The sequence below is a fragment of the Microcaecilia unicolor genome, chromosome 7 (assembly GCF_901765095.1).
Source record: "Microcaecilia unicolor chromosome 7, aMicUni1.1, whole genome shotgun sequence".
Lineage (NCBI taxonomy): Eukaryota > Metazoa > Chordata > Amphibia > Gymnophiona > Siphonopidae > Microcaecilia > Microcaecilia unicolor.
The window spans coordinates 4,492,397-4,507,182 of NC_044037.1; the positions used below are offsets into that span (position 1 = coordinate 4,492,397).

Sequence of the window (14,786 nt, forward strand, 5' to 3'; positions counted from 1 at the left end):
ATAAGGGTACATAATACAAGTGATGTGAATGAGGGACACAGAGATTTAATGCTATACATGGGCTAATGCAGCATAAAAGCTGAGGGTAGGGGAGGAGGAGTGTATAACTGGAAGAAAAAATAGTTAGAGAAGTACATTCTGTCTAATTTTGTCCTTGCATTATTTTGACCTTTTCCATGAAATTAACTCTAGTCTTATTGTTCTGTTTGTTCTCTTGCTGTTAACATTTTCTGCTGTCATTTTCAGAGTTGTATAACTCTGTATTTTTACACCCAGGCAGCTCCCCCACCCCATCATGAGCTCTTCCTCCAAAATCATATGGTAGTAGGAAAGTTGCCTTTTAATGCAATGCCAGTTTTCATTTGAACTTCATTTTTCTGCCCCCAACCCCCACCAAAGTGGCTTTCTCGCCCACTCCTAATGACAGTTATGGTTACTATTCTATAGATGACACATTAAATATTTCATCAGGTTACTATGATGCTGCTTGACTGTAGAACTTGGAAGTAGGAAAATTAACCAATGTCCCATAATAGGGGTCAGCGGCCCTTGGCACACATATACCAACAGATATTTCTGCTTGGTATGCTCCTGACCTACAGTGCCAGCATCATGCTGCTCAATAAGCTGGCGACGGTTGAGTGTTTTTTAAAATGCTTATCATTGCTGGCTAAGTTAGACCTGCATATTCAGTCCTGGGCCATATGCAGGCACCGGCATTAAATATCTAGACCTGACTGGATAGGAAGCCGCCACCAGGACTTTTATGCAGGTCCCGGCCAACATTCAGACACTTCCCCTCTTCTGATCCCCCTCTCTCCCTCCTTCCTGAACAACATCTGACCTCCCTGACTCTGATGCACCCTTCTGATTCCTGGTGGCCTAGCAGAGAAAGGTCAGGAGCAATGCCCATTTGCTCCTTCAAAATGGCTGCTGCGACCTCTAGCAGCAGCTTTGTGGTACTACCAAAGCACTGCGAGACTGCTGCTAGAGGTCATGGCAGCCATTTTGAGGGGGGATCTGTGATGGGCAGCAACAAGTGGGCATTGCTCCTGCCCTTTCTCCACTAGACCACCAGGAATGAGAAAGATTGCTCTGGTGGTGGTGGTGGGGGGGGGGGGGGGGTCTAGAGGTCTAGAGGCTGTTCTGGAATGGCGGGAGGGGGATGGCAATGCTCTTTAGGGGTGGTTCAAGTGGGAGGTGTAATCACAACACTTCAGTCCGGTACCTGGAAGTTATGTGAATGGTGGCCAATATTCAGTGCTGGCTCCCGCACAGCTAACTGGTCAAAGTTAGAACTGTTATTTATGTGGGTCTCCATGTACTTAATATTGATGACACCCCCCTAACTCCCAGTTCTTCCCTCCTGCCTAGACTTGATATGGCTGGTTACTGCCACTATTCAGCGACACTGCCTGGTTACGTGCTGCAGAATATTATCAGATGGCCGCTTGAGCACAAATTAAGCAGGCAGGAGAATCCCCCACCTGCTTAAATCTCTTTGAATATGGGGCCCCAGATCTTCTGAAATGCTTCACATATTTTCACATTTCAACTTTAATATACTGCAAATAAACAGAATATCTAAGTGGTTTAGATAAATTAATTCAGTAATAATAAAATTGACAATGAAGGATTGAAACACATAAGGAAGCCCTAACTTACATTGATAAATATAATATGGGAAGAATGCAGATGTAAATTACTCTAGGACACATCTTAGAAGGAGGTTGTGTAGTCAAAAGGTATACAATGTATTCTGGCCAAAGCCATCATCCAGGTCTTTAAATATCAATTTGCTGACGGGAAGGCTCAAGCAAAGAAATAAGCCTTGAACTTCTTTAAAGAAAGCTCAGATTGAATATCAACTGGAAGAGAGTTCTTTATTTATCAAATTTATATCCTGCTTATCCAATACATGTAGGCGGGTTACAACTTACATTCATAAAATAAAACACAATTCAACAATAACAAACTAACCCCCCCCCCCTTTACATAGCTGCATTAGTGTCTGCCGGTGCGATAATGCTGATACAGCCCATTCAAAGTGAACGGGCTGTGTTGACATTACCGTGCAGCTTTGTAAAAGGGGTATAAGGGGTTCTTTCAGCAAGCAGCATAAAAGGGACTTTGCATTGGCGTCAGGGCATGGATTTGTCACACACAGAGGCCCCCTTTTACCACAGTGTGTAAAAGTCTCTTTTGTCTATTAAAAAAGGAAATGGCCATGTGATAAGTTAAACACTTGCTGCACTGCCATTTCCTGGGGGGGGGGAGCCCTTACCTATTGTTTTATTGCCCCTCTATAGACCCCCGTGAGGTCCTTCCACACGGAGGTGTATAGAGGGTTTGGGCTTCTACTATCTGTTGGAATGCCTCCCTGAATTCCAGAGACATCCCTTCCCAGGGATATCTTTGTTGTGGGGGCATCAGAAGGTGGAGTTCAAAACTAATTCCCATGACCACAGCTTTCTGTCTAATAGGATCTAAGGAGATCTTTGGCCATTTATGTTCCCACATATATTCTATTAAAAATCTACCCTAACTAGTTCTGGGAGTGAGGGTCACTTGTGTAAGACTTACTTTGTAGAACTAATGACAGAGAAATAAAGTAGAAATGAAGACAGAGATGGTTTTCAGAAAGAAGGTTTAGTTTATTCTTACCAAAGTTAAGTCTTCAATATGGTACATTCATCAGACAAGTTCTAGGTTCAACTGCACAGAGTTCTGCCTTTGAGGATGCGTTGGGGAAAGTTCCAACGATCTGCCAAAATCTCATCTGTTTTATAGGCGCAGGTCTCTATGCAAGTCAATGGCAAGACCCTGTTTTTTTTTTCTTAATATTGCACAACCTCTGAATCATACTTTCCTTTCCGGCAGGTGCCCATTTGTACCCACCTCTCCTTTCCGTTTTAGCTATTGCAAGTTATTTTGCAATTTCCGTTATTGTCAACAACTTGTTTTTCTTGTTACCAAAATATCACATATCAGTTTCACGTCCTCTTTTATATCATCTTATGATCTGTGTGCCATCTTATACAAAGACAAACTCCATTTTAGACCAAACTTTATCCATTTTTGTCCATTATTTCTACATCTTAGGTGCTATGTTCAATTTGACAGTTGTACCAGATTTTGTTAAGACTCATCATGCAGGCCTGCTTTTGCAGGTTCTCATCTATAAGGCCATTGGTGGGCTTTCAGGCCTAGTCAGGGCTTCTCAGCTGGTTAAAGCCGTGTAACTTGGCCCATCACCATTCCAGTGGATAGGCCTCAAGCTAGAACCCATATTAACACTATTAGCGCCGGGTAAGTTCCTGGCACTAAAAAAAATATTTCTGACCACCGGAAATGTTGCGTGGCATATACCAGAACTAACGCCGGGCTGCCGCGGTAGCCAGTGGTAGGGCTGATTTGCCACACACCATTGCTGCGGTAACCTTACCACAGCCCAAAATGTAGGGGCTACCACAGCAAAGGTAGATGCCTTGCTAAGTTTGAACAGACCTGCTAGTGAGTAGGAACTACAAGCGGCGGACTGCTCATTGGGACAATAGGGCAGTGCCTGTGGGCCAGGAATAGTAAGGGGCCCATTTTCCCCTAAGCTCTAACTAGTTTAATCACTTTTGTTAGGTAGTTAGGGGCCCATGACTTTTATAGACATGGGGCCCAACATCACTATCAGTATACCCCTGATTACAAGTAATCGTTTTTGCAAAGCCTGGAGCATATGGGTTGGTGTGTACGGGGTGAGGGATCTGTAAAGTAAAAAAAAAAAAGAGGACTGTAATGGAAAATTTGATGAACCAAAACTACAATTTTGAAAATTAATCGATAGTGAATGGATAGCTAATATCTAGCTATTAGCAGAGGAGTAACACTGTCACATTTCTTAGTTCCATGGATTAATTTGACTGCAGTATTTTGAAAGACTTGAAGCCACCTAAGTTGATACTGTGGTACTCTATTGTCATGTCCCCTACCTCAACGCAAGCGGCGTCCTCGGGCTGCGCAGGGTCCCGTCGACACGCACACTTGACTGGCACAGCCCTGAGCCATGTGTGTGTGGTTCTTCTCTGGCTGCAGACTCCTTGATTGCTTTGCTTCCATGCACCTGGCTCTGCTCTCTCTCTGCCTGGCTTCCAGGCTCCTTGATTGCTTTGATTCTACCCACCTGGGTCTGCTCTTCCTCTGCCTGGCTTCCCTTGCTTCTCTCCTATTGGTCTTCCGGTTCCTCCTTCCCATGTTTTTGTCCTATAGCTGTGCCCCTTCTCCCTGCTGATGTCAGATGCCAGCACTTTATCAGCTGAGCTCTCCCTAGAATCCTTGCTTCGGCTTCTACTTTGGTAGGTGTTACTTGCTCAGCAGTATGCTTCTCCTCTACTTTGTTCTTCGTTGCTGACTCTGCCTGTACCTGGATTACTTTTGTGTCTGCTGCCTGCCTACCTACTGACTCTGCCTGTACCTGGATTATTCTTGTGTCTGCTGCCTGCCTGCTGACCTTGCCTGTACCTGGATTACTCTCGTGTCTGCTGCCTGCCTACTGACTCTGCCTGTACCTGGATTACTCTCTTGACCTGCTGCCTGCCTACTAACTCTGCCTGTACCTGGATCACTCTCTTGCCTACTGCCTGTCTGGCCATCACATTCATCACCCCGCTTCCTGCTCCATCTCATAAGCCCTGCAGGCCGCCCGCACCTAGGGGCTTAACCTCTGGGGAACGGCGCCAAGCAGAACCTGGTCCGAGTACCGGGCTTGGCAGCGCTCTGCTTGGTACAAGAACTCACAGATCTGACATCTATGGAGCAGAAAGTTACAGTAACCTAATTGGGATATTATTAAAGAATGAGTTACATAGTAGGTGGAAAGATTTAATGTCAAAAAATAAACCACTCAGATTTGACATAATTAAAAAGTGATTTCTTAATTAAGGATGAAATATGGTTTAGGAGGCAAGGTGACCCAGCTCTTATTCTTTATTGACCACTGACTGTGGCAGACTCTGAGAGGAGCTATAGTCCCTGAGCACAGCTGGAGTAATGCTGTGGCAGTGGCTGAACTGTTAGCTGCCCTGTAGACTGAATGCAATAAGTGAAGAAGACCCATTTTACGGTAACTTCAGACTTACTTTTCCATTTGAAATGATAGTTACTAAGGCTGGCGTTCAGTTTCATTGGGCTGAAATTAGAGAAGTCAGTTCAAATAGAAACATAGCAGATAAGAACCATTAGGCCCACCCAGTCTGTATGATTCATTCCTGGTGCTCTAGATTCCGATTTCTGACTTTCCTCTCACTTGTTTGCAACTGTTCTTATGCGACATATGTATTGATGAATGCATGAAGGAAACCTTTTTTAGAGTGAAGAATGTTCTAGAATAGTGTTTTTCAAGTTAGTCTTGGAGTATCCCCTAGCACAGTGGTTCCCAAGCCCGGTCCTGGAGGCACCCCAGCCAGTCAGGTTTTCAGGATATCCACAAAGAATATTCATGAGAGATATTTGCATACACTGCCTCCACTGCATGCAAATTTCTCTCATACGTATTCATTGTGGGTATCCTGAAAACCTGACTGGCTGGGGTTCCTCCAGGACCGCGTTTGGGAGCCATTATCCTAGCACATAAGGCTATGTTAGTGGCTCATGCTTGCAACAGGGTCGGGGTGGTGGGGATCTCCCCTGGATTGTCCCTTGAGCTGATGGGGGGAGGTTCTGGCCCCGACACAGCACATGGTTTAATATGGTCTATACCACCACTGTGGAGACTAGGCAAGTGCCTTGTAGAACAATATTCCAAAAGAAATACATGCAGAATTAAATGTAAGGAAGTTTAAGACCACGCTTAAAAGCTTTTACTTTAGGCAGGTATTTAATTTTATTGGAGAAAAGGAATTTCTGTGAACTGCCATGATCTGTATAAGCCGGGCATTATATTAAATTTTGATCATAAACATAAGCTGTATGTGTTACTGCACTCTCTGCTGTCCGCTGTTCATTTTTTTCTGTCACTCTGGGCCCAATTTCTTGGTTTGCCTCTGTCTCTATCTACCTATAGTATAGAATGAGGAAATATGTCTTAGAGCATTTTCTCCGATTCATTTTAAATTTACTACTTTGTAGCTTCATCGCATTCCCCCTAGTCCTAGTATTTTTGGAAAGAGTAAACAAACGATTCATGTCTACCCGTTCCACTCCACTCCACTCATTATTTTATAGACCTCTATCATATCTCCCCTCAGCCGTCTTTTTTCCAAGCTGAAGAGCCCTAGATGCTTCAGCCTTTCCTCATAAGGAAGTCGTCCCATCACATTTATCATTTTCGTTGCCCTTCTCTGTACCTTTTCTAATTCCACTATATCTTTTTTGAGATTCGGTGACCAGAATTGAACACAATATTCTGCGGTCACACCATGGACCAATACAAATGCATTATAACGTCCTCATTTTTGTTTTCCATTCCTTTCCTAATAATACCTAACATTCTATTTGCTTTCTTAGCCACCGCAGCACACTGAGCAGAAGGTTTCAATGTATCGTCAACGCTGACGCCGAGACCCCTTTCTTGGTCTGTGACTCCTAACGTGAAGCCTTGCATTACGTAGTTATAATTCGGGTTCCTCTTTCCCACATGCATCAGTTTGCACTTGCTCACATTAAATGTCACCTGCCATTTAGACGCCCAGTCTCCCAGTTTCGTAAGGTCCTCTTGTAATTTTTCACAATCCTCTCGCGATTTAACAACTTTGAATAACTTTCAGGCTTATTTTCGAAAGAGAAGGGTGCCTATCTTTCGACACAAATCGGGAGATGGGCGACCTCTCAGGGGTCGCCCAAATCGGTATAATCGAAAGCCGATTTTGGGCGTCCCCAACTGCTTCCCGTTGCGGGGACGACCAAAGTTCCAGGGGCGTGTCAGAGGTGTAGCAAAGGTAGGATTGGGGCGTGCCTAACAGATGGGAGTGATAACTGAAAAAAGAAGGGCGTCCCTGACGAGCAGTTGGGTGACTTTACTTGGTCCATTTTTTTGTTACGACCAAGCCTCAAAAAGGTGCGCGAACTGACCAGATGACCACCGGAGGGAATCGGGGATGACCTCCCCTGACTCCCCCAGTGATGACTAACCCCCTCCCACCCTGAAAAAACAACTTTAGTGCATCAGTTAGTCCACCACAGTGCTCCCTAGGGTGCCCAGTTGGTGTCCTGGCATGTCAGGGGGACCAGTGCACTACGAATGCTGGCTCCTCCCTTGACCAAAGGCCTTGCATTTGGTTGTTTCTGAGATGGGCGTCCTCGGTTTCCATTATCGCCGAAAACCGGGAACGACCATCTCTTAAGGACGACCATCTCTAAGGTCGACCTAAATGTTGAGATTTGGGCATCCTCAACCATATTATCGAAACAAAAGATGGACACTCATCTTGTTTTGATAATACGGGTTTCCCCGCCCCTTCGCGGGGACGTCCTGCGAGGACGCCCTCAGGAAAACTTGAGCGCCCCGTTCAATTATGCCCCTTTTTGTGTTGTCAGCAAATTTAATTACCTCACTAGTTACTCCCATCTCTAGATCATTTATAAATATGTTAAAAAAACAGCGGTCCCTGCATAGACCCTTGGGGAACCCCACTATCTACCCCTTTCCATAAGAATACTGACCATTTAACCCTACTCTCTGTTTTCTATCTTTTAACTAGTTTTATTCCACAATAGGACACTACCTCCTATCCCATGACTCTCCAATTTCCTCTGGAGTCTTTCATGAGGTACTTTGTCAAACGCCTTTTGAAAATCCAGATACACAATATCAACCGGCTCACCTTTATCCACATGTTTGTTCACCCCTTCAAAGAAATATAATAGATTGATGAGGCATTGTTGGCTTTTTCTCATTAATCCATGCTTTTGAATATGCTCTGTAATTTTGTTCTTTATAATAGTCTTTACCATTTTGCCCAGCACCGACATCAGGCTCACCGGTCTATAATTTCCCAAATCTACTCTGGAATCTTTTTAAAAAATCGGCGTTACATTGGCCACCCTCCAATCATCCAGTACCATGCTCGATTTTAAAGCTAAATTACATATAACTAACAATAGTTCTGCAAGTTAATTTTTCAGTTCCGTCAGTACTCTGGGATGAATACCATCCGGTCCAGGAGATTTGCTACTCTTCAGTTTGTAGAACTGCCCCATTACATCCTCCAGGTTTACAGAGAATTCATTAAGTTTCTCCAACTCGTCAGCTTCAAATACCATTTCTGGTACCGGTATCCCACCCAAATCTTCCTCGGTGAAGACCAAAGCAAAGAATTCATTTAATCTTTCCGCTACGGCTTTCTCTTCCCTGATCACCCCTTTTACACCTCGGTCATCTAGCAGTCCGACCGATTCTTTTGCCAGCTTCCTGCTTTTAATATACCTAAAAACATTTTACTATGTGTTTTTGCATCCAATGCAATCTTTTTTTCAAAGTCGCTCTTTGCCTTCGTTATCAGTGCTTTTCATTTGACTTGATATTCCTTAAGCTGTTTCTTATTATTGAGTCGTTTCTTTCTTCCATTTTCTGAAGGATTTTCTTTTAGCTCTAATAGCTTCCTTCACCTCACTTTTTAACCATGTCGGTTGTCGTTTGGTCTTCCTCCCTCCTATTTTAATTCACAGAATATATTTGGCCTGGGCTTCCAGGATGGTATTTTTGAACAGCATCCACGCCTGATGTAAATTTTTGACCCTCACACCTGCTCCTCTAATTTTTTTTTTCACTCTTCTCATTTTATCATAGTCTCCTTTTTGAAAGTTAAACGCTAACGTATTGGATTTCCTGTGTATATTTACTCTAAAGTTAATATCAAATCTGATCATATTATGATTACTGTTGTCAAGTGGCCACATCACCATTACCTCCCACACCAGATCATGTGCTCCACTAAGGACTAAGTCTAGAATTTTTTCCTTCTCTTATCGGCTCCTGTACTAGCTGCTCCATAAAGCAGTCCTTGATTTCATCAAGGAATTTTACCTCCCTAGCATGCTCCAATGTTACATTTACCCGATCAATAGCGGGGTAATTGAAATCACCCATTATTATTGTGTTGCCCAGTTTGTTTGCTTCTCTAATTTCCAATAACATTTCTCCATCTGTCTGTTCGTCCTGGCCTGGTGGACGGTAGTACACTCTTATCACTATCCTTTTCCCCTTTACACATGGAATTTCAATCCATAGGGATTCCAAGATGTGTTTTGTTTCCTGCAGAATTTTCAATCTATTTGATTCAAGACCCTCCTTATCGTACAATGATACCTCTACACCAATTCGATCTACCCTATCACTACAATATAATTTGTACCCTGGTATGACAGTGTCCCAATGGTTATCCTTCTTCCACCAGGTCTCAGAGATGCCTATTATATCTAATTTTTCATTTAATGCAATATATTCTAACTCTCCCATCTTATTTCTTAGGCTTCTGGCATTTGCATATAGACATTTCAAACTATGTTTGCTGTTCCTATTTACATCATGCTCAGTACTTGACAGTATTAGTTTGCAATCTTTTATCTGATTTTTATTTTTATTTAAGGAGACCTGGTCTACTATGGTCTCTTTTGCAACCTCACTATTGGGATACCCTATCTTCCCTGTTTTGGTGATATTTTTGAAAGATACCTTTTTCCAAACCATGCACTTTTGAGCGACTGTCAGCCTTCCCCCAGTTTCTAGTTTAAAAGCTCCTCAAGTGAGGGGGATCAGTTCTGTAGGGGTAAGCATGGGATCAGAGCCAGGGGGAGGGATCAAATCCATTGCGTTTGGCAGCTGAGAAGGAGATTGGAACAAGTGAGGGAGGAGCGATACTGTGGGATAAGTGGGGAGACTGGAACCATGGGGCTGGGGGAGGAAGAAGCAGAATTGACTTGGAAATCTGGTGGCTGCCACTTGGAAGTTACAAGGGTGCTGGCTGGTATTCAATGCCAGCAGCTGCATAGCTAAGCAGCCAAAGGTCGGACAGCCTTTTGTGTGGTCCTATCTGGTCACTTAGCTATGTGGACTTTGGTGGTACCTGTATACATGCCAGCTCTTCCCCAACTCCATCCCAGGAATGCCCTTCTTCTGCCCAGTTCAGGGTATGTTTTTAGAGCTGATATTCACCAGCACTGCCCGGTTAAGAAGCCTTTCCTGCCCACTTTATTCAGGCCCTAGATATTTTAAAATTAATGAAATTCTTCCTCTAAAACAACATGAGGAGAGTTATAAAATAAACATGGAAATAATGTAGTTAAAACGAACAAAGATAAAATACATGAAAATGCAATATAAAATCTATCAATCAATAACCCTCCCTAGATCAATAAAGACCCCAGAAACTCTCAAATGTAAATCTTTAAATTCCATAAGTGTACACAGCAGAAGCCTAAGCTAACAGTTGTGGCTTATTACTTAATTCTTAGAGGTCCTTTACTAAGGTGCAGCCCATTATATTTCTATAGCCTGCGTGGCATTTTGCCTGTGCTGATTCCATTGGTGCACCTTAGTAAAAGGACCCCTTAGTGTTTTATGTTGTAGAATTTATATTTTTCTTTTCCATGACACAGCTAAAAGGCCACAGAAAACTGTAGAAGAAGTGTCCAGAGATCAGCTTATGCCATGTATGAACTTTCCAAGAAAATAGTAACAATGAAAGGTGAAAATTCACCTCCCCCTGCTATATTCTGGGTATCAATGTCACAAATGCAAATAAGCTTTTGTAATGAAGCATATTTCAAAATCTATTCCTAACCTCAAATAAAGACAGGTAGCGAAACTTCAACTATATGGACTTAGTGCCACCTTATGGGGAGCCCTGGAATTTCAAGTAACAGGAAAACCACTTTATAATAGCCTTGATGCAGTCAATACGTGGTGGGTTAGAATGACATGCTAAACTTCAGAGCACAGCATTCTAACACATATGCTTAAAAATCATTTTCCATATGGCATACAAATTTCACTGGTGTTCAAAAGGATGCTCTTGTCCAAGACCCTGCAATCTTCCTGAGGCTTACAGTGACTTGTTGCAATTTAGAAGGTGGCTTAAAGCGTTATTTACTGAAGCTTTTATGAACTGTTGAATATTTTCATCTTATTTTATTTCTAATGTGTATGTTTTGAATAATGACTATTTATTTATGTTCACCATACAGAATGGCCATCAGTCAGTTTTGTGGATTATAAGTATATTTTACATAATAATACTATTACTACTAATAATAGCAAAACAGTGCAGACCACCATTGAAATATGAAACAATTTGGTGCATCATGAGTTAAATGTTTCTCTTTCTAGCAGTGCCTGAGCAGGGACTGAATAACACATATGGGAAAGGAGAGATTTAGAAAAAAAAAGCCTGGCTAGATTCCCTGTCTTCCATCCCCTACCCCCATCCTGCACAAATTCCTTGGTGGCCCAGTGGGCTCCACACAGCTGATCCACCCTGCAAAAATTCCCTGGACCTCCGCTCTGACTCCTCTGGCACCCCAGCTTAAGACACTTCTGGCCTGGGCATCCAGTACCAGTAGTGTAGCCAGAAGTGAATTTCAGGGTGGGCCCAGGGGTGGACTCACACATTTCCTCCTGGACACCTCCACTGTGAAAAAATGAAAACTGTGGCAGGCTGGGATCTTCACGCCCCACCATGCGAAGACATCCTCCACTGGAACCCCTCGGGCCATCTGAACACTGGTGAAATTGGCAACATGCTTCCAGCTCCCGACACTGGCACCTCCCATGGTTGCTTAGTTCCATTTGCGTGAAGTGAGCGTGTGCAAGGGGTGCTGGTATTGGCAGTTGGGAGCACATTGCCAACTTTACCAGTGTTCAGATAGCCCAGGACTTCCAGTAGAGAACTTTTTCAACTGACACTGCTTGGGGATCCCTGCCAGCTACAGCAAGGATGAGCACCGCTGCTAAATGTACCTGAACCCAATATAAAAAGCAAATTTTATCAACTAATCTCCATAGTCTTTTCCACTTAGTTTTAAAAACTTTGTACCACAGCATTAACAGATAGAATCTAGCAGGCAATGCAGGACCTAGTTTGGTATTAAGGGAGGAATAAAAAGCGAGAGAGAAAAGCAAGCATTATTAAGTAGTTGCCGTGGAGGGGCATAATTGAATGGCGCGCCCAAGTTTTCCTGAGGACATCCTCGCAGGATGTCCCGACGAAGGGGCGGGGAAACCCGTATTATCGAAACAAGATGGGCGTCCATCTTTCGTTTCGATAATACGGTCAGGGACGCCCAAATCTCAACATTTAGGTCGACCTTAGAGATGGTCGTCCCCAGTTTTCGGCGAAAATGGAAACCAAGGACGCCCATCTCAGAAACGACCAAATGCAAGCCCTTTGGTTGAGGGAGGAGCCAGCATTCGTAGTGCACTGGTCCCCCTGACATGCCAGGACACAACCGGGCACCCTAGGGGGCACTGCAGTGGACTTCACAGATTGCTCCCAGGTACATAGCTCCCTTACCATGGTGCTGAGCCCCTCAAAACCCACTCCCCACAACTGTACACCACTACCATAGCCCTAAGGGGTGAAGGGGGGTGGGTACAGTGGGTTCTGGTGGGTTTTGAAGGGCTCACATTTACCACCACGTGTAACAGGTAAGGGGGGGTGGGCCTGGGTCTGCCTGCCTGAAGTGTACTGCACCCACTAAAACTGCTCCAGGGACCTGCATACTGCTGCGATGGACCCGAGTATGACATTTGAGGCTGGCATAGAGGCTGCCACAAAATATTTTTAAAGTTTTTTTTATGGTGGGAGGGGGTTAGTGACCACTGGGGGAGTAAGGGGAGGTCATCCCCGATTCCCTTTGGTGGTCATCTAGTCAGTTCGGGCACCTTTTTGAGGCTTGGTCGCAAGAAAAAATTGGACCAAGTAAAGTCGGCCAAGTGCTCGTCAGGGACGCCCTTTTTTTCTATTATCGGCCAAGGACGCCCATGTGTTAAGCATGCCCCAGTCCCGCCTTTGCTATGCTTCCGACACACCCCTGGAAACTTTGGTCGTCCCCGCGATGGAAAGCAGTTGGGGACGCCCAAAATCGACTTTCGATTATGCTGATTTGGGCGACCCTGGGAGAAGGACGCTCACCTCCCGATTTGTGTCGAAAGATGGGCACCCTTCTCTTTTGAAAATAAGCCTGATAGTGTACAAACCCTTTTCTCATAGTTTTAAACTGAAATTTTCTCTAGAAATAGTCATTTTTCCCAGTTTTAAACTGAAACCTTTTCTAGAGGTAGAAACTAAACAGCCAAAAACTCTTATTCTAAAAGGCAGTTATTTTCTGTTCCTTGGCGGATAGAGAGGTAGCTCATCCAGCGACCTCAATTAAGTATTAATTAAGGTGTGGGGAAATAGAATACTTGCATAGGTTGCTGAGTCAGCTTCAAAGAGCCTGCTTAAAAAAGGCCCCTTAGATTCAAAACTATATAAAGAGGAAAGGTCCCACTGAACTTTCTTTCTGAGAAGTTCCAAGAGAAGAGGACATTTCTCTGGTAAGTGAACACTATTTTGCTTTGTGCTTTGGGAACTTAAAGATTGGAGTTTAAAGGAGGAATTGTAGGTTAGTGAGTGGCGAAATAAAAATATAAAAAGCAAATTTTATCAACTAATCTCCATAGTCTTTTCCACTTAGTTTTAAAAACTTTGTACCACAGCATTAACAGAGGTTCTTAGGTAGAAAGGTCAAATCCAGATCCTCTAGTGTAGCATTTTCTGAAATGCTACCCGTTCCACGCGCAGGGCCCAAGAGACAGGCAGAGCTCCAGAGTCTCAATGCGTGGATGAGACGATGCTGCAGGGAAGATGGTTTTAGATTTGTTAGGAACTGGGCAACATTCTGGGGAATGGGGAGCCTATTCCGAAAGGATGGGCTCCACCTTAACCAGGGTGGGACTAGGCTGCTGGCATCGGCATTTAGAAAGGAGATAGAGCACACACACACACTCTCTCTCTCTAAGGGTTTTATTAATGGCCATTTAACATACTCCTCATGGCTTATTTCTTCTTTAACATCAACATTTCTTCAAGTCAAACATAACAAAAAGGCACTTTACTCAGAGCCTGCTACTTAAACCCCTCTCAAACTTAAGACAGTTCCTCAACTCAAACAGTCAAACACAAGCATCTACTTTCCTTCTCCAGCTGTCACCTTTTCCAGAGAGAGCTTCCCCAGTGTTTCCATCTACCTCCTACCAGGGGCTTAGCCAGACAACAGATTTTGGGTGGGCCTAGGCTAGAACTGGGTGGGCACCCAGTGTTCTCCCCCCCCCCCCCAAATAAATATATCTCATCTGGCGGGAAAACGCTTTTTTCCACCTTGGCAGTCTGAAGCAGGCATGACTGAAAACTGAGAATACACAGGTGCCGGTATCGTGAAGAGTAGTGTTTTTATTACCATTAGGGGGAAGTCTTCAGCTGGCGGAGCTTGGAATCCCCACCAGCTACGGCTAAACATGTGCTACTGTTGGGTGGGCCTGAGCCCTTAGTGGGTGGGCCCTGGCTCACCCAGGCCCACCTGTGGCTACGCCACTGCCTCCTACAGCTTTCCACCACTCTCTTAATAAAGCTGCCTGCAACCCTCTCACACCTGGTTCAATTTCCCAATCAACTGCTGGTTTCTCACTCCCCTGCCTAGAGTCCTCCCCCTGACTCTGATTCCCTTGCTGCTGCAGTGCATTCTGGACCTTATAGTTCCCTTCCTCATTACAAAAGATATCACCAAAACAGGGAAGATAGGGTATCCTCATAGTGAGGTTG

The 14,786-nt window shown here is 44.1% G+C and overlaps 1 protein-coding gene across 1 annotated transcript in view; it reads right to left on the reverse strand.

Annotated features, from left to right (window-relative positions):
- FAM155B (family with sequence similarity 155 member B) overlaps nt 1-14,786 on the reverse strand; it is a 432,929-nt gene that overhangs the window by 75,083 nt on the left and 343,060 nt on the right.